At 35.5% G+C, this 18,897-nt stretch overlaps 1 protein-coding gene and 1 long non-coding RNA gene across 2 annotated transcripts in view; one reads left to right on the top strand and one right to left on the bottom strand.

Annotated features, from left to right (window-relative positions):
* Window positions 1–18,897, bottom strand: part of BMPR1B (bone morphogenetic protein receptor type 1B) — a 393,326-nt gene that overhangs the window by 295,949 nt on the left and 78,480 nt on the right. The gene's annotated exons all lie outside the window — the stretch shown is intronic.
* On the top strand, window positions 212–2,055 carry LOC112825461 (uncharacterized). Its single transcript, XR_003208704.2, has 2 exons — window positions 212–395; window positions 1,883–2,055. It is a non-coding gene; the product is annotated as an uncharacterized lncRNA (long non-coding RNA).

Raw genomic sequence — 18,897 nt, 5'->3', positions numbered from 1 at the left:
TAACTACAGTTTAAACTTGAAGGCTTTGTCTACAAATATTTACATGTAGTTTTACTTAAATTATCATTTTTGAATTCCCAAACCATAATCTAGAGTTTTGCCTTCAAAGCTACTAGAGGTTAAAAGATTTTTTTAAATGCCCTTGTGAGGTCACAGAGGCTGCCAAGAGGCCAGTAAGGGAAAGCAGACCTCACTGTCTGAATGTCAATTATCCAGCCCCTGGGCACTTGCTCACAGAATGCCACAGCTTAAAATCATTATAAAGATAGCATTAAGACAATTAAACAAATTACTTGGAATCAAGAGTACTTAAAATCTATCTTTAACCTGAATAAAAGGTACCAGAGGACAACCTCAGAAATTGAGGGAAATTACAGAAAAGTGTTACAACATGAGTAAGTACTCACTGGTTTTCTTCTTGCAATTTAGTTTTTCAAGCATTCCAGAATCAAACCTTAGGGTATTTCAGCAATGCATACAAACTAAAGAAGGCCTTAAAGTATTTTAGTAATGCCCAACACTCAAAATAGTTTGTGTATATAGTAAACTAAGTTGTTTAAAAATTGTTGACGATTCAGTATCCTTACTGAAGCAATCAATCCTTTTTTATATGTGTTTACCATGTATGATTCCTTAAAACAGTGGAGTATTAAAGATCCTTTTCTCCAGCATGAAATTATAAGTGAATATATAATACATTATTAAATCCTGAAGTCCAGAAAATCCTATAAAGGAGATCCTGAGGTAAAGCTATTAAATTATTTTTCAGAATAAAAATAATCTACAGACTACAGAGGGACAGAGGGGAAAACATCACAGATTCCCTTCCCTTTTAGAAGTATATATATGTCTGTATATGTGTATATATATACCTATATATGAATACTTATGTGAAGTGTATATATACATATATATATAAATACTTATATGAAGTATATATATATGTATGTATACACACCTCATAAATCAAACAGGACATTGACAAAATAGTAATAATCCTGAAGGTTAAAATATTTATATATAAAATTATGAAGTAAATGCCAATCCTTAAAAGAGCAGAAAGGATTAACAGTTCCAACTTCCAAATATATCCATATTTTACTATATCAAGAATAATAGCTTTACAAAGGTATATACATTAGCTTATTTAATCTTCACAACAAGCACACAGTATACTCAACATAGAACACAATGCAGAGCAGTAATGAGCCAAGCTGTGGAGTCAAACAGTCCCTGGGTATGAATATCAGCTCTGGTATTATTGGCTGTATGATCTTGGGCAAGATGCTTAACTTCTCCAAGCCTTGGTGTCCTCACTTGTTAATGCGGATAATAATGCCTAGCTCACATGTACTGTAATAGTTAAAGAAGAAAATGCACATGCAGCACATGACATAATCCTTCTGTCACATACATACACATATACACACACACACATGCAATCATCGCTGTTTACAGGTAAGTGTCCTTGTAAACTATAGAGTCTACTTGACAAAGGTGCTTATTCATCCCCTAGTGTAGGCTATTTCCATTGTCCATAATTGCTTGTCAGGAGCCTACCACAAGACACCTTCCAATGCTGACATGGGAAATCCCAAACCGAGTCAAGTTAACCTTCTTTGTATCATCTCAGTTTTAAAGAAAAAAGCTCCCAGAGTAAGACCAGAATCCATAGCAAGACTTTCGGTTATGTTGGAGCAATTATCAACTTGCTGTGCTAATAGAGGATAATTTTTGCCAGAAGAATATCAAGTGCAAAGACAATGCAAAAGTCTCATTGTAACAGAAACTTTTAAATTTACTCTCACATACTCAAGAATGTTTCATTAAACGATGAAACATTATATCATTTCTTTTTCTTCCCAATTCTCCATTCTCTAAGGTATAACAAAACAAGCCAAAGGAGAGAGAAGAGAAAAAAAAAAAAAAAAGCTAAGGATGCTATTAATCCAAAATATGCACGGAACTTAAAGCTGACAGTTTCTAGTATAATAGTAATTCCATAATGACCATACAGCAAATAGCATAACCAAGTAAAGATGTTCTCTATCACAAGTGGTAAAATTGGAGTTTTTTGTTTGGTTGAAACATTTCAAAAAATCTTGGCTGGAAATAGAAAGGGAAGTCAATATACTGAGAGCTACATCGGCAAGACACTACACAGACACAGTGATTAAAAACTAGTGTGTGACTATGATGGTCCTTGAGAGCCAAAAACCCATTCTTCGGGACTGCATTCCAAGTTTAGTGGAAGAAAATCACAAAAACAAGTCCAAATACGGCACTAAGTTCACACTGCAGGAAGACTGAAATGAATTTTTATCCAAAGGTTTAAAAGAAAAATTTAGTTAAGACTGGTCATAGTTTATAAAAATAGAATTTTAAAAGGCTGTTAAGAACAACAAGATAAATTTCTTTTCCTTAAAATCTAAATTTCTCCGCAGCTTCTATAAGTAACGTAAATTTTTAAACACACAATGCACATTTTCAACCCTACTGCCCCTAAGGCTTGCTAAATATCACTTGAAAGCACTACTGAAAATTTGTTCAATCTTAAAGATAGGAGTTATGCTTTACACAAATATTGACCAGAGCTCAAACAGGAAAGAGGTGCCACTGTTCTTTACAACCATTCATTCAGCTTTGCATCTTTAGAAAAAATAAAAGCCAAGCATATATAAAACATGTACCATTTTATAAAAACTAAAATTTTAAAAGAAATGCTTAGGTGATGTCAAGGAAAATGACAATTAAAATGTTACCAGTTAGGAAAAGTTTTTGTACTTAAAAACACAGTCACATTTTATTTTATAACAAGTAAAAGTGAGTCTTTCAAAATCAAACAGGCCTTTTGAACCCACACAATATAGATGGAATAATTTCAGTTAAATCTAAAAGAAGATAAATAGATACTACCTGGTTAAAGCAGAGCCCAGATGCAAAGCTGAACGCTGAAGATACATGCTATCTGAATAGCATAGATTTAGCCCAAGTAGTTCAGATTAAAGAGCTGGCCATATATACTTAAAAGTCTACATTTGATCATTTAAGAAAGGCCTAAAAGAAGAAAGGGTATGTCAACATGTGATCTGGAAGAAATTTTAGCATCACAGGAAAAGTCTGACTTTCTTCTGGTGCTTAGTTTTATAAAGGAAAAAGGTTTGAGGGGGGAAAAAAGTGTAAAATTGTTTTCATACAATATGTGAATAATGAATCTAGACTTTAAAAGAAAAGCTATGGAGGTTTTATCTTTTACATTATGAAAAAATAAAATGAAACTTACAAATTATCATTCCAACTGTGTGTGTGTGTGTGTGTGTGTGTGCGCATAAGATGGTAAGAAATTAACTTAGACAAATCACAGCTTTCTTAATTAAAAGAGGTTTTAGAGAAATTTAAGATACAGTCTTTGCGTCTGTCCTCAAAGTGCTCGAACACTTAACTTTTAAATAATTACTCCATGGAGACTCCTACTACTATGTAAATAAGCAGTACTAACAAGAAATTAAAAATTACAGAATAAATTAAAGTGCAACATGCAATCCATCATGTCCAGTCTACCAAACTGGGAATCCCTAAGATGAAATATTTGTCTAAATAAATTATAAAGTCACTAGTTGAACATAAATACCCATCTTCTTTTCAATACTTTTGATTAATAAGAAGTCAGATGCATTCCCATAAATTGAAACACTACTCTCATGTTCCAAGAATATTTTTACCCTTTTCATGGCAATAAGCATTGGTTTTGTCTTCCTTCTGCCTAGAATGGCCTTTCTGTCAGATATAACTGTTAAAGTCATGTTGATCCTTCAACACTGAAAACAAAGGATATTTCTTGGTCCCTTCAAAGGAAATGTGATCCTGGTAGATCATGATCCTGTTAAATTTTGACCTCAATGTGCAGCTAACACTAATCTTCAAAAATACAATAATTATACCTAAGCCATAAACATGTATTGAGCTATGTGTTGGTCACTTTTTGAAGGTTATGAAAAATTCTATTTTCTGAAGGGTTCACATACAAGTATTTTTTCAATTTGCTCCAAAACAAAACAAAATTTCACGCATCAGAAAACTAAAAAGTTTTAAGTTAAAAGAAAATTAAAAAGAGAAGAAAAAAATAACAAAACACAGGTAGCCAAAGCCTGAGAAGCAGGCAAGGAGACTAAATTAAGACTATCCTAGGTGAAAACGGAGATGGTATTTAACGAGGATCATAAGATGCAGGAATAAAGAGAAGATGAAGACTCAAGATTAAGATACTACAGGCAGGAAGAATGAGAGATTTGTTCCTAGATTCCTGGTCTCAGTGTTTGTGTATCTGGTGTCTTGTATAGGGATGTCACTCATAGGTAATAAATAACATAAAAGGACTAAATTCTATGAGGCTGATCATGAATTCAAAATTAGGCATGTTGAGTTTGAGGTATTATGGAATACACAGAAAGACTGAAGCCTTTTAATGAGGGTCAAGACTTAAGGTGAGAGTATTGAGTCATGCTTGTGAATGGGGCATCTGTCCAAAGACTAAATCCATGCTGGAGAGATAAAGCGGTTTCTCAGAACCTCGGAGAATGTATATTTACAAGGCATATGGAAAAGCCAGTAGAAGTGCCTAGTGAAGGGGAAGCCATATAAATAAGATGAGAAGATAATAATAGCGAAAAGTGTCATTTTCATTGGATACAGGGAATATGCCAGGGCCTAAAACAAGTGTCTAGGGGAATTTGGCAAATCGTTGGTCATTAGTGATTTGGCAAAAGCAATTCCAGCTTCAGACAGTGAAATAAACAATGAATGGGTGGTCAGGAACACACACAGGTTCTTTCCAGAAGGAGAGTTAGAGCCGCAGTTAGAGGCTAACAATGGTTCAAAGAAGGGTTTTGCTAAGGGAAAAGAGTTTATAAAAAAGGAGTTAACAGAGAACAATGGAAGAGGAGAGTGAAAGGAGACAAAATTTCTGAACAAGAATATTATTTCAGTGTGGAAAGGAAGCTTATACTCAGAAAGGAAGGAAGACAGTATGAATATATGGGAATATAGGTGGATGCTGATACGAGGCAGAAAGCAGCTGGAGACCTCTCATGACATGTATTCTCTCAATTAGAGAAAAGAAATGGTCAGTCTCTGAAAAGCTATAAGGATATGCTGACGTAGAGCACATAATCCTTAGGAATGGGAGCAGAAGCGACTGGGGACAAACAGAAGCTCTGCAACTGAACAAAGAAGATGAGGCTTCCATGACAGAAATACTGGACTTCATCTCGAAGGCAATGGGAACCACTGGAAGATCTTAAGAAACAGCATGAGCAGCTTCGTATTTTGAACTATATGCTACATGTTTATACTAGTTTTAATCAATAAAAATCTCTATTTTTCTGAACTGATCTAGAATATACTCATAAAACCTGAAAATTCTTAAAATTCCATATTGTATTGAAGTGTACCATTTGTAAATTATAAAACAAACCTCGATATACCACTAAACTATTAAAAACATTTTCTTATGTATAATGTAAAAATATATAAATAGAAAAAGGCACTAAGTTGATTTTTTGAATGTTGACCTTATTTACAATTTTAAGTATGATGCAAATAAACTTCATTAAAAGGCAATCAGGGGGCGCCTGGGTAGCTCAGTTGGTTGAGTGTCTTCCTTCAGTTCAGGTCATGATCCCAGGGTCCTGGAATCGAGTCCCACATCAGGCTCCCTGCTCAGTGGGGAGCCTGCTCATCCCTCTCCCTCTGCCACTCCCCCTGCTTGTGCTCTGTCTCTCTCTCAAATAAAACAAAATCTTTAAAAAAAAAAAAAAGGCAATCAGGCCAAGTATGACTTTTTGTGACATTTAAGCTCTGTCCTAATATTTCTAAAAGATAAAAAAAGCACCTTGAGCTTGTACCCCAATGATAATATAAATCCCTAATCTACCGTGAAGAACTTCTAAGAGGGGCACCTGGGTGACTCAGTCGGTTAAGCATCCAACTCTTGACTTTGGCTCAGGTCATGATCTCAGGGTTGTGAGACTGAGTCCCATGTCAGGCTCCACGTCGGGTGGGGGAGCTTGTTTAATATTCTCTCTCTTCCTCTTCCTCTCCCTTTGTCCCTCCCCCCACCCGAAATTTAAAAATTAAAAAAAAATTTTTTTTAAATAAAAGAATTCTAAGAAATTACCTGCTTAAATGTGATTTAAATCCTTTAGTAATCCTTTAGTAAGTCTTTGACTCTTTTATTAAAGGATTCATTTCTAAAGATACAAAACAGGGGTGCCTGAGTGGCTCAGTTGGCTAAACATCTGACTCTTGATTTCAGCTCAGGGTCATGAGATCGAGCCCCAGTCGGGCTCCACACTGGGCGTGAAGCCTGCTTAAGATTCTCTCTCTCCTTCTCCCTCTGCCCTTCCCCCACTCTCTCTCTCTCTAAAAAAAAAAAAGAAAGAGAAGAAAGAAAAGAAATATAAAACAAAGCTACATGGCTTAGAAATAGTAGCTAACAAGCACTTCCTTCCAATGGGATTCAGGTCACCCTAATACCCAAAATCATTTCCCAATCCTCCTTCTACTTCTCTTCCTCCTCATACCTCAAAACTTCTAAATGGTACCTTCATGTTGATTTTTTTTAAAGTTGAGAGTTTTTCTTAATTCTGATTTTCATCCTGACATCCTCCCACCTGCCACTGCTTACTGTCCACCTGCCATAAAGAGAGGCAGAATGGGAGAGGTTGAAATCTATTCAGAAGGTCTTCTGAAAACTGGATGCCAGTAATTACAATGGTGGACACTCAAGCCACAGACAACTTTCTTTGCAGTATTGCTACTGCAACACATATTCCTTGAATTCTGCCCACTAAAAATGTTAATAACTGAAAACATAATCTGACCTACCATCTTTTTTACTTTTCTTTGTTTTATAAATAACAATAGGATATTGACTAAAATCTACAATAATTAAAGCAGCAATTTAAATATACAATTCATCGTGTATTTTTTAATCCATCTTCCATTACATCAACTGTGTTACCATGTGCTAACTACCCGTTTACTGAATCTCACTCTGCCTGACAACCACACATTATTGTGTAGTCATTTAATGAAAGATCATTTCCAATGGGCAAGTATGAAATATCTACCAACATTAGAATATGTTGTATGATTATTTAGATATGGTTTTAGGAATGCATTATAGAGCAACTCTGAAATGTGTAAATGAATCAAAAAGATATCTGCCTCTTTTGGTTGCATAATTAACAATATTTCTGAAATAAGTTTGAGTCTGGTTCTCGTCACAAATGATTCAAGTAAATAAAACACAGCCACATTGTCTCCTAGAACTTGAGAAAAATTATAACATAAAATGTTTATCCACTAGAAAAGTCCATGTTAAAATATTATTATGTCAAAATGAAACATTAAAGGAAAATACACAACCTAAATTAGAAACCAAATTGCAACTGCAAAATAAATACTGAGTACTACTATTTTCTTCACCTTTCACTTTGAATAGCCTGAAGATCTTAGAATTTTAGTGGAAAAGAAAACCCTAATACTGTTATTCACCATTCCATATTTCCAACAACAGTGCACTTCACTGTCCCACTTGAGTTCTTGGGGTGACCACCACGAAACAATATCCTCCAGAGACAGGTAGAGACTGGTAAACTATCTAGAAGCACCATTTCTACTGAACACAAAACTCTCTAATCTTTCATTAAAAAAAAAAAGTTTCCAAAATTTATAACTTTCTAAGTCATCTTATCTTTTTTTTTTAAGGCTTTTCAGTCAAGATTAAGTATTGGTAGGCAGGCACTATGTGGCCCATAAGCACTACATAGTAAGCACTATATCGTCAGTTGCCGCTATGTATAGTTTCCTCACAACCAAAGTCTAATATGCAGTAAATACAAGCTACTTACCTACCTGGATGACATTCAGTTTAAGATAATCCTATTTTATTCAAACAGTAGATTCAAGAGAATACACAATGTGAAACAACTTCTGATCATTCCTAATGCACAAATGAAATTGTAAACAGCATGAGTCCGTTCACGTATATCAACGCGTATCATTCCTAAATTTCTTTTAGAAAATAGATTAGCAGCAATTTTATAACCAGCATGGGTTTACTGGGTAACTTTTCTGTTCAATGCTGTAATAAAGAATATTTATGGAATATCAAAAATCACTATTTGTCTACATTCACAAAGTCTGCAGTCCAGGTTGGGGATATGTGTTCTCTGAGTTCTGGTACCACGGTCTTTAGTTTGGTAATAAAAGTAGGATAGGAGGCTTGACATGGACCCTCCCAGATGAACAGAATTCGGGGAGCTGTGTGGAGAGTGTTCCAGGACTTCAAAAGGCACAGATGGGACATACCAAAGGAAAAGTTCAATCTTGGTTAAAATGAAATACGAACACCAAACTGGGTCAGAAAATACTCTGGGATGAAACAGTAAATACCAAGTTCAAATCAGCCTTCAAAGTTAGACAAAGAATTTAGTTCTGCACTATACATCGTTCTGAGCGCTTCATATGTATTAGCATATTTAATTTTCTAACACCTCTGAGAGATAAGATATTCTTATCCCAATTTTATACATCAGGAAACAGACAGCGATTAAATAACTTAGCCTAGATCACCCAGCTCGTAAGGAGCAGAACTGGGATTTGAATCCAATTTATTTGCAGCACTCTTTCCCATAATCACTGCACCATACTACCTATAACTCTCAAGCCAGAAGTGAAAAACATATATACATATGTGAAGGAATAAAAAGAACAGATGGAATGAAATGGAATGGGATCTGTGAAAGAGACAGACATATGCAATTGGACTTTAAGGCAGACTTAGTCTAAGAACTTCTTGTAGGATGGATCAGCAGCAGAAATGCCTAGAACCAAGCAACCCAGGTCTGCCAAACTCCAAGTTGGTTTGAACTATTATAAAACTGAACTTACTATAACCTCAATGATTAATAGGAAGAAAAGCAAACTCCTATGAAAACTGAAAAAAAAATATCTATATGTAGCAGACAACTTCTTAAAGAAAAAAAAAAGGAATATGGGCGCCTGGGTGGCTCAGTTGGTTAAGCGACTGCCTTCGGCTCAGGTCATGATCCCGGAGTCCCGGGATCAAGCCCCACATCGGGCTCCCTGCTCAGTAAGGGAGCCTGCTTCTCCCTCTGACCCTCCCCCCTCTCATGTGCTCTCTCTCTCTCGTCTCTCTCTCTCAAATAAATAAATAAATCTTTTAAAAAAAAAAGAAAAAAAGAAAAAAAAGGAATATGCCTGGCTACAGAGACCAACAGATACAAAGAATTCAATTAATCGACTGAATATCTGTACCTCAATCTTGAAATTTTCTTGATGGATATTAAAGCAAACCTATTATGTGAACCTGCTGTTTAAGACCTAGGAATTAAAAAATAAATAAGAAATGGCCCCTGTCTTCACGAGCTGCCCTGAGATTATGTATATCTCATTCTATAACATCTGATAACTATTTTGGAAATAATATTTGCTCAATGATCTTAATATTTCTGGATCTCCAAATGTTTCTAAATACACAATTATTGCTCTTCAAATTTGTAGCATATATCAGCTAATTCTCAGACCTTATTTTATTTTGTCCCTACCCAAAAGAGACCAAAGATTTCCCCTTGTGAAAAAAATCTGGATACAAAATAAAATAACAGCCCCGTTAATTAAATCTTTTCAACCTTCAATTTCTCCCTTCATCAAAAGTACTTCCACCCAGTTTATGAAGTGTTAGGGAATCATTTGTGGAAGAGAGAATAGGGGCAGAAAAAATGTGCTTCTCTTATTCCAATTAGGAAGTTTAACCAAGGAGGTGGAATTTCAAATCAAAAAACCTAGTTCTAATTAGTTACAGATGAAAATCCCCAAAACCACCCTGATCACAATACAAATCATTAACTGAGCTCTTGGGAGACCCAGGAAGAGAAGGATTTTTCATGATAAAATGGAAATGAATTACTTTTGAAATTCTAACCACAACACCCTTCAGTTATTTATATACAATTAAGTAATTTGCTCAGACTGAGCCAAAATAACTGAAAAATGTTTCGTTATTTTCACAGGTTTCTCAAGTATTAGTATTGAGTTATTACTGCATATTAACTCTTAAAAAAAATAGCTGATCACTGAACCCAGTTGTTTTAAGGCTCATCATCTTTATGCCACCTGGTTTGAGCTTTGGCTGCAAAACTGCCACACTACACTGATCAAAGTGTTCACCAAATCAAGAATACAGGAGTTGACCATATGAGTATTCCAGTACTTTCTATCTTTGAATGTTCTAAAAATAAATGTGTACAAGGTATTCTGAAGCTATGACCTACCTAGCAAATTAATGTGGGAGTGCCCTTATATACACTACAGTACATAAAATAAGACTGGTTTATGGACTCTTCGGTAGAAAAGCATCCCTCATGGGAAGGATATTAATGTTGTGTTCTGTAGTCTTCAGTTTAAATCACAAAAAATGAACTTGAATAATTGAGAAAATTAAAAGCTGTTAAAAAAAATTAACCAGAACATGCATTTCTTTCAACTTCACAATTCACAGTGAATACTACCCATTCCAAAAAAGTGTAGCCTCTTGATGCTTACTTCTCACACCTCCCAAAGTAACTTGCTCTAGACAGTCTGATGGGGGCACAATTCAAATTCTTCAAAAAGGCCATGATCTAAATCACTTCCAGATTTGCCTCTGTGAGTCTAAAATTCTTGCATTAACAAAATAACATGATTATGGCAGAAGCAAACTATGTGGACATGCTTATCTATTAACATAGCAGCAAAAAGCAAGGTAGTCATCTCTATAAGAAAAACAAATAAGAGAAATAGAACAATAACATGAACAAAAATTGTTTTGGACTTAATCTCATCTGTGAATAATTAGAAGAATTTAAGTTGATTTGGAAGAGGTAGAGGAAAGATTCTGAGGAGATAAGATTACAGTGTCTTTCACTTTGATGTATTGAAAATGAGGAAGAAAAAAGATCAGACACACACACACGTGTGCGCATGCACACACTCAACCATCACAGCAACTAACCTCCCTGTCCCATTTTTCGTATGGTTGGGGTTAATAACAAGTAAGACAAGGGTTGTATTCAGTTCTTTGATTAAAACAAAATAAAGAAACAAAAAACAACTATTTTCACTCTATTTTGATTCAGGATAACTCTTAATTTTTTGGTCTATTGAAACTCATTCACAATTAAGGAGAAACAAATTCTGTGTATAATTAAATATTTGGTCAAAATGTCTCCCTACACACTTAAAAATAAATGCCTAATCTAGAACTCTGTAACAGCAAATAATCATGACATGAATTCCATCAGAATGATTCTATTTTACACCCTCTAATGACTATTAATATTAGAGCCAGAGTTCTTCAAATTTCTCTTTTTAAATACAGTTGTTGTTTATTCTTATTAAAAAAAAGCATTCTTATTGAAGAAATTCCTGTGGAAGAAAAATTGAGGAGTTACATATAAGGACAAAACAATTCCACCATTCAGAGACAATTTTAAATTATTTGGTGTATTTACTTTGATTTCATATAATTTTTTTAATTTTTTTTAAAGATTTTATTTATTTATTTGAGAGAGAATGAGAGATAGCACGAGAGGGAAGAGGGTCAGAGGGAGAAGCAGACTCCCCGCTGAGGAGGGAGCCCGATGTGGGACTCAATCCCGGGACTCCAGGATCATGACCTGAGCCGAAGGCAGTCGCTTAACCAACTGAGCCACCCAGGCGCCCCTAATTTTTTTTAATTTAACATATTGTTTCCCAAACTGGTATTTAAATAACATTCTTGTGGAAGATGTTAATATAAGGTTAATATCTGTTCCACTAAAAACAATGGTCTGTGGTATTTAAAATGGTATAAAAAGGTTTAAGCAAAGTGAGATGTCCACTGCAGCTTTCTCAGAGCCTATAAGGTACTAACATTGATTATGACTTAATTCATAATAAACGACTTAGGAAACAAGTCATCACAAACTTGAGGAGCAAGCAGGTTCCCAAATTTATTCCCCACTAAACATATCTTCCTTGTTCATCTATTAGCTTCCAGCTTGGGAAACACTGAAACTACATTATATTGGAAGGACATTTCCATATTGCTAAATCGTTTCAAACCATGATTTTGGGGCTATAAATTACCACTGCATTTAAGGGTCTCATAGTTTACTAGAATTTTTCCAATTTGTTATCCTTATATAGTAACCTTATTACATATGCATGATTACAACCTTTAGATAAAGTGCTAGGCTTTTTAAGAAAATGTTACCGAACTGTCTAAATGACTATACATTTCAAACAGCACTTTTTCACTGAGCAAAAGGGCATTTTACTTGTTTAATATTTGTTTTTTCTTTTTTTAAAGATTTTATTTATTTGAAAGAGAGAGAGACAGCAGAGAGAGGGAACACAAGCAGGGGGAGTGGGAGAGGGAGAAGCAGGGAGCCCAATGTGGGGCTCGATCCCAGGACCCAGGGATCATGACCTGAGCTGAAGGCAGACGCTTAACAACTGAGCCACCCAGGCGCCCCTGTTTGATGTTTGTTAACTTGATTAGCCCAAAGTGAATACTCATTTTTATTTTCATTTCTTTGCAAAATAGTTAAGGCTGATTTTTTTTTCATATTTTTATCAGCCATTTGTATTTATCCTTCCTAGATTGGACTTCAGTTCTCTCTCCCCATATTTATTATTTTTTATCTCACTGTTTTTACTTCTTGATCTTTCTCTGAAACCAAAAGTCCTCAAGTTTGTTCTTTTCATCACCGATTTGGTTTTTCAAAACATTAATTCTTCCTTCTTGCTTCCTCTAAGTCTTGGATCCCACTTTCATGGTTTTACTGTTTCCTGCAGTCACCCCTTACCCTTTATAGAAACATGAGTTAGTTCTCTCCTTGCAGCTCTCTGCTGCAGGCTCACAGATCCCCTGCCTTCTACCTGATGCTATGTTAAACTGCTTTCTAAATGTTCTAGAAACACTCTCTCCAAAATGTGCTTTTCTCTTGCATCTTCAGGATGATGGGCCCTTTCCCTGAAGTACAGTATTAGTTAACAAGTCAAAAGTTGTTTACGTTTGCTATTGCCTCTGCCCATGATGGTGATGGTGTCCACCATCCAACGGAAGGCTTGGCCTGGCTCACCGTGTTCTCGAATGTCTAGAGAAATCCCTTTTCAGTGCTGTAGCAGGAATGTAGTAGATACGAAGAGGTAAAAGTCCAGTTCTCAGTGGCCGTCAGGCATTAACTTAAAGCTTGTCTTCTGGATGCCAAAGGACCCTTGTCCTCACATACTGCTGGTCTGAAAAAGAATCACCTGAAGTCTAAAATGCCTCCCACTCAGATCTCCATTCCCACTTTGAGCCCTCTACCTGGGGAGGTCTCTTCCTTTCAGGATGCAGTGGTCTACGGCTCCAACCATCCTCATTTTAATGTCCTTGCTGTTTTCTATGTTCTTAAAGCTGCTGGACAGACAGAAAAACTAAGAGACTGGAGGCATAAGTGATGGTGATACCACAGCTTCCCCAGAAAAACAGCACCCCTGCAGCAGATGGAGAGCTGCCCCATCTCCTCAATGATTCAAGATCACGGGTGTCTGAGCAAACAGATGATGTTACAAAAGAAGCAAACTACATTTCCAACCTTACACTGAGTTGTTCCATCAGATTTCCTGTTTTTCCTAATCCAGTTCCTTGTAGACGGAAGAAATGTATCAACATTTCTAGCAACTGAGTATCAGTCTCTTTTTTCCCCATTACTGAGAGTCTGTTTCTAGGTCTTCATTAATCTCTTAGCAGAAAATTGGAAGAGGCTGTCAGCAACTGCAACCAAATGCTATTTTTAATGGGAAGCCTCTCTAATTTTAAATGTTAGAATCTGATGATTTCACTGTCAATTACAAGAACTCATTTGATCCACTAATATAACTATTTTAAATAAGTTTATTAATGCTGAAAAGAACACACAGGAGACTAGAAGGCACTGTTTATCTAGAAGTCACAAATATCACCGGTGCAGAAATGCAGACTACTTTTCTGCACTGGCAACAGCACCAGAAGAATAAAAAGCAGACTTTCCCCACTAGTTGAAGTTGAAAGTGGTGAACAAAAAAATAAACATGATCCTCTGCTTTCTGGGTTTTATTATTCATACGGTTTTGTTAAGTACATGGCAGTGTTTTTTCTATCACTCTAGACCACACAGGCTAACTAAGCTCACTTGCTGATTACGGATGACCATCATGATACTGGCAAGTTTGAAGTACTTGGCTGCATCAATTTCTAACTGCCATGTTGACACTTAAATAACAAGAAGTAGAATTTCTGTGTATAGTTCACATTTATATCCCACACATCTATCTAACTCAAAAGAATGGAAAATAAGAGGAATTGCAAATAAATATGTTATTAGAAAAGAGATAGGGAGAGCTTCTCTGAAGGTCTGTGCTATACATATTTTAACAGTGATGATCTACCTTTGAAAAGTTCATGTGAACACCACTGAAACTTAAGAGTAATTAATGTAAAGTCAAAGAAACCTGAGATAATATCTGGGCTCTACTCCTTAATAGTTGTGTGACCTTGAGCAAGGTAATTAACCTCTCTATGGCTCTGATTTCTCTTTTGTAAAATAAAGATATTAATAATGCCTGCTTCATCAGATGGTCAGCAGACTTAAGAATAAAAGGTAAGGCAAGCAATGTCACTGTTAGATTAAGTGCTCTAGAAATGTTTGGTATGATCGCCCCCCACATATTCTAAAATAAACAATCTTTACACAAAGTGGGATTCCACCTTAAAGAAGGTGAAAGGATGTCCTCAGTAGTCACCCACAATGATTTGCTAGCAACTAGTAATTTGCTTAGATCTATTTTCACACCTAGATTATTTTAGCTTGCACCATTCAAGACACCTTAGGTAGATTCTGAGAAACAAATATGAATCATTTGTCCTTATCGATTATATTAAAGTGTAAGAAAAATTAGATAGACACCTGAGGACAAAAACAACAAAAAACAAAAACACAAAAAAACTACTGATGCAGGGCGCCTGGGTGGCTCAGTCGTTAAGCGGCTGCCTTCGGCTCAGGTCATGATCCCAGGGTCCTGGGATCAAGCCCCGCATCGGGCTCCCTGCTCGGCGGAGAGCCTGCTTCTCCCTCTCCCACTCCCCCTGCTCGTGTTCCCTCTCTCACTGTGTCTCTGTCAAATAAATTAAAAAAAAAAACTACTGATGCTTCAGAAAATAGGCCCTAAACTTAGAAGCTTAGCCTGGAGCAAAGTTCTCAAGAAAATCACTTAGGACTGGACTTTTTTTGAAAATAAGTGATCATATTTTTGGCTTACACAATGGCTAGGGAGTATTAACTGCTTTTCATGGGCTGAGAAGCTTGCTACAGTTACTGGAACTCAAAGAAGAGTCCCAAACAAAAAATTTGCTTGGGTCCCTCATGTCCTCTGAATGAATAACTAGAGGACTCATGAGGGTGAAAAATATAATTATCTGAGTCTAGAACCTTACACCATTTTACATAAACACATGGTATTTAAGGAAAAAATTTTAACATGCACTGACTTTTTCAAGAACACAACTACATCAAGTGATTTGTTTCACTCAGAGCTTTGACAAAAGTGATTCAACATATTAAGAAAAGTCACACCCACAATCTCAAAACCACTCATTCTGAGTCACTGATACAAATTTTTTTAACGGGTAGTTGGATTTGTAGCTGTGATCTTCCTAGAGATGTCACACGTATGTACAAGAATCTAACTATTTCATTATTCCTGGTCCAGTCATGTCCAAGCATTTCCATACTGAAATTCATGTTATTTTTGAATGTTAAAGTCTTTTGTATTTGTTAAAGTCTTTTGTAACAAATATATTTTCATGTAATTTCTTTTTATTACAAGAGGATTACAGTAGAATATAACAATATTTTTTATCATTAGGATACTAACGGACCGTTATAAATGAGGCAGCATGGGGTTTTGAAGGAAGAGAGCAGGAGAGGAACAGAGTTTCACAGAGGTCCTCAAACACAGGAAGACAGCCCACAGTAAATGCAAGTAACTCAAAGAGTTACATTGAATAGGAAAGAGTAACTTGAACTTGAAGTAAGAAGAATTTAGGTTAGGTATTTTAAACACCATCCTGAAGAAAAGGACTGTAAATCACCACAATGAGAATTTTTTATCAGCATATTTAAGCCATTTATGATTAGTGATAAGCAGGGGCACGTGGGTGGCTCAGTCGGTTAAGCAGCTGCCTTCGGCTCAGGTTATGATCCCAGGGTCCTGGGATCGAGCCCCGCATTGGGCTCCATGCTCGGCGAGAAGCCTGCTTCTCCCTCTCCCACTCCCCCCTACTCTCTCTCTCGCTATCTCTCTCTCTGTCAAATAAATAAAGCTTTCTTAAAAATTAGGCTGTACCATAAACCATGGCAATTCTATCATGATTCATTTAAATGTTTTAAAGTTTTAAAATGTTTCATAAGGAGATTATACAAAATTCAGTTTTCAAGTAACAGCTTTAGAGCTCTTACAATGATTTAAAAAAAACTAGGGGTGGAGTGTGCTATCCGCTCAGAATGTCTGAAGCTTGACGGTGGCATGTGCTGCTAAAGTCTAACCATGACCTCACCCACCTCCCTGCCCAGCAGGGCAGGGGTTGGGGGAGGAGAGAAAGAGAAAATAACACTGACATTGAAAACAGCAAAGCTTATTTTGGGTATCTCTTCATCCAAGTAAAATAAAAGTTACTTTAAAAAATATGGATTCGGTATCATACATCCACTGCATTAAGGATGGTAATATATATATAAGATAGACCATCCCCCACAAATATTCTCATCACAGAAATATCATAAAACCACTTGCATCTTGCATCAAAAAAATTAATTTGGGGTAAAAAGTAGTTCACCAAACTCTGATATTCACTGAAATAAAATTCAGTTAAACAGTTTGAGTTCTTAGATTTACAACTGAATTTATTAATTCAATCAATAAGAACCTTTGGAGTGAACAATCTCACACCTATGACCGCTGTATAGGCCAGGCTTCAAATTGGCATGAATCCCTCCTAAGAGAATTTTTTGTTAGTTTTACTCCACGAACTCCACGTGATGAAAAATTTAGTAAACTAAACAAACTGCCCTTTTTAAGTAATAAACATTTATTCATTTTTAGTAAATCAATGATATACTACTTTAAATCAGTACTTTTGACCAGGATAATATGACCAGTGGTACCAATCTGCATTTTCAGGTCACTAGGAGTCAGAAAACTCCAGACTGGGGACCATGAGTCTACAATATATTTAGTTCTAAAAACAAAATATGGCTATTAAAAGCAAACCAATTTTTCACAAATGGACTCTCAATTTTAAACCACCCAGTATTTCTTTGTCTCAATCCTAGAATTTTTCTTGTAGCTGAAATTCCACACATGGTCTCCATATCCTCAAAGAAATGCCCTTTCCAGATGAGTTCCTAAGAACAGAACTGTTTCTTCGAAGTCAGCAAGCTATTTATAAAAACTACAGTAGCCCCCAAGGGAAGATCAATTGGCAAGTATAAAATTACCTATATATAGTGTAGTAGCTGTTCTGCCTTTTTTTAAGGAGACAAATACAACAATGATCAAAAAATAAGGTACATGGAATGTGTAAATTTCAATGTGGGTGCTTATCATTACAAGAAGAAAATACTACTGATTTTCATGACCCTGTAAAATATTTGAATTACCAACTAAATTGGCAAGTACGTAAGTATCATAAAACCAAATAATGTACTTTCATTGCCATACCTGTCATGTAGAACTAGAAAAAGCAACATCTTAAATATTAAGGTATCTTATTTTTAGTAATATTAAGATATAGCTTACTAATTTAAGTAAGTTCTTTAACATATAAATGGTTTATATTGAATATATGCTAAGATTTCTATCACTACTTAAAATTACACATAGTAATGTTCATATATATGTGTATATATACAATATTTTTGACTAAACAGCTTAATTGAATAATTTTTTTTCCAAATATTCACTGAAGACCACAGATGACATTCAAAATGCTGTCCAACTGATGTGGCCCGTATACATCCAGTAAGAATGGAAATGGCCAAAAAGAACCAAGACAGCCATATGCCAGTGTGTCCGTGTGTCCCTATACTTCATCCACCTGCAATAACCATACTCTTTTGTATTTGTAAGAATGTTAATTTCACAGAGTATAAATAGATAAGAGGGGGAAATGTGTTCACTCTTAGCACAATTACCAAAATAATCTCTACTTTCTCCATCTCTGTCCCTAAACTATATGATCCACCACTCTTTATGGGCTTACATTCATGCAACAAATATTTATTAATAACCTACTATGGGCCAGACATGGTGCGAGGCACTGGGGAGAAGATGTACAATACAAACAAGATCCCATGTTCACAGGGTTAACACAAAGTTTATAATCTAGTTGGAGAAAAAAATAAATGTTTGTGTATATGTATGTTTGTGGCTCCTTATTTTATTGTATAGTGATTATATGCCAAGCACTAATGTGACAGCCGTACATTATTACCTCAACTGACTCATAAATGTTTGCATAAATACACACATAAAAATTCAAGTAACAATTAATAATTAAAAGAAATTAAAAGAATAAATATAAAATATGAACAGCTATATAAATTAGAGGTATGTGTTCAAATATCAGTTATTGCATGACAAAGATAAATTAATTCAGGAAAATTATGATAGGAAAAAGTAAATTCATATTAAGTATAAAAAACATGTTCTAATACTAATATTGAATACTTCCCCAAAACTGAATTCTATTGTCTGAGTTCTCTCCTT

The sequence above is a fragment of the Callorhinus ursinus genome, unplaced genomic scaffold, assembly GCF_003265705.2.
Source record: "Callorhinus ursinus isolate GAN/ISIS: 27379988/994484 unplaced genomic scaffold, GSC_fseal_2.0 scaffold4, whole genome shotgun sequence".
Taxonomy (NCBI): domain Eukaryota; kingdom Metazoa; phylum Chordata; class Mammalia; order Carnivora; family Otariidae; genus Callorhinus; species Callorhinus ursinus.
The sequence above is the reverse complement of the archived record's forward strand: the minus strand, read 5'-3'. Positions and strand labels throughout refer to the sequence as shown.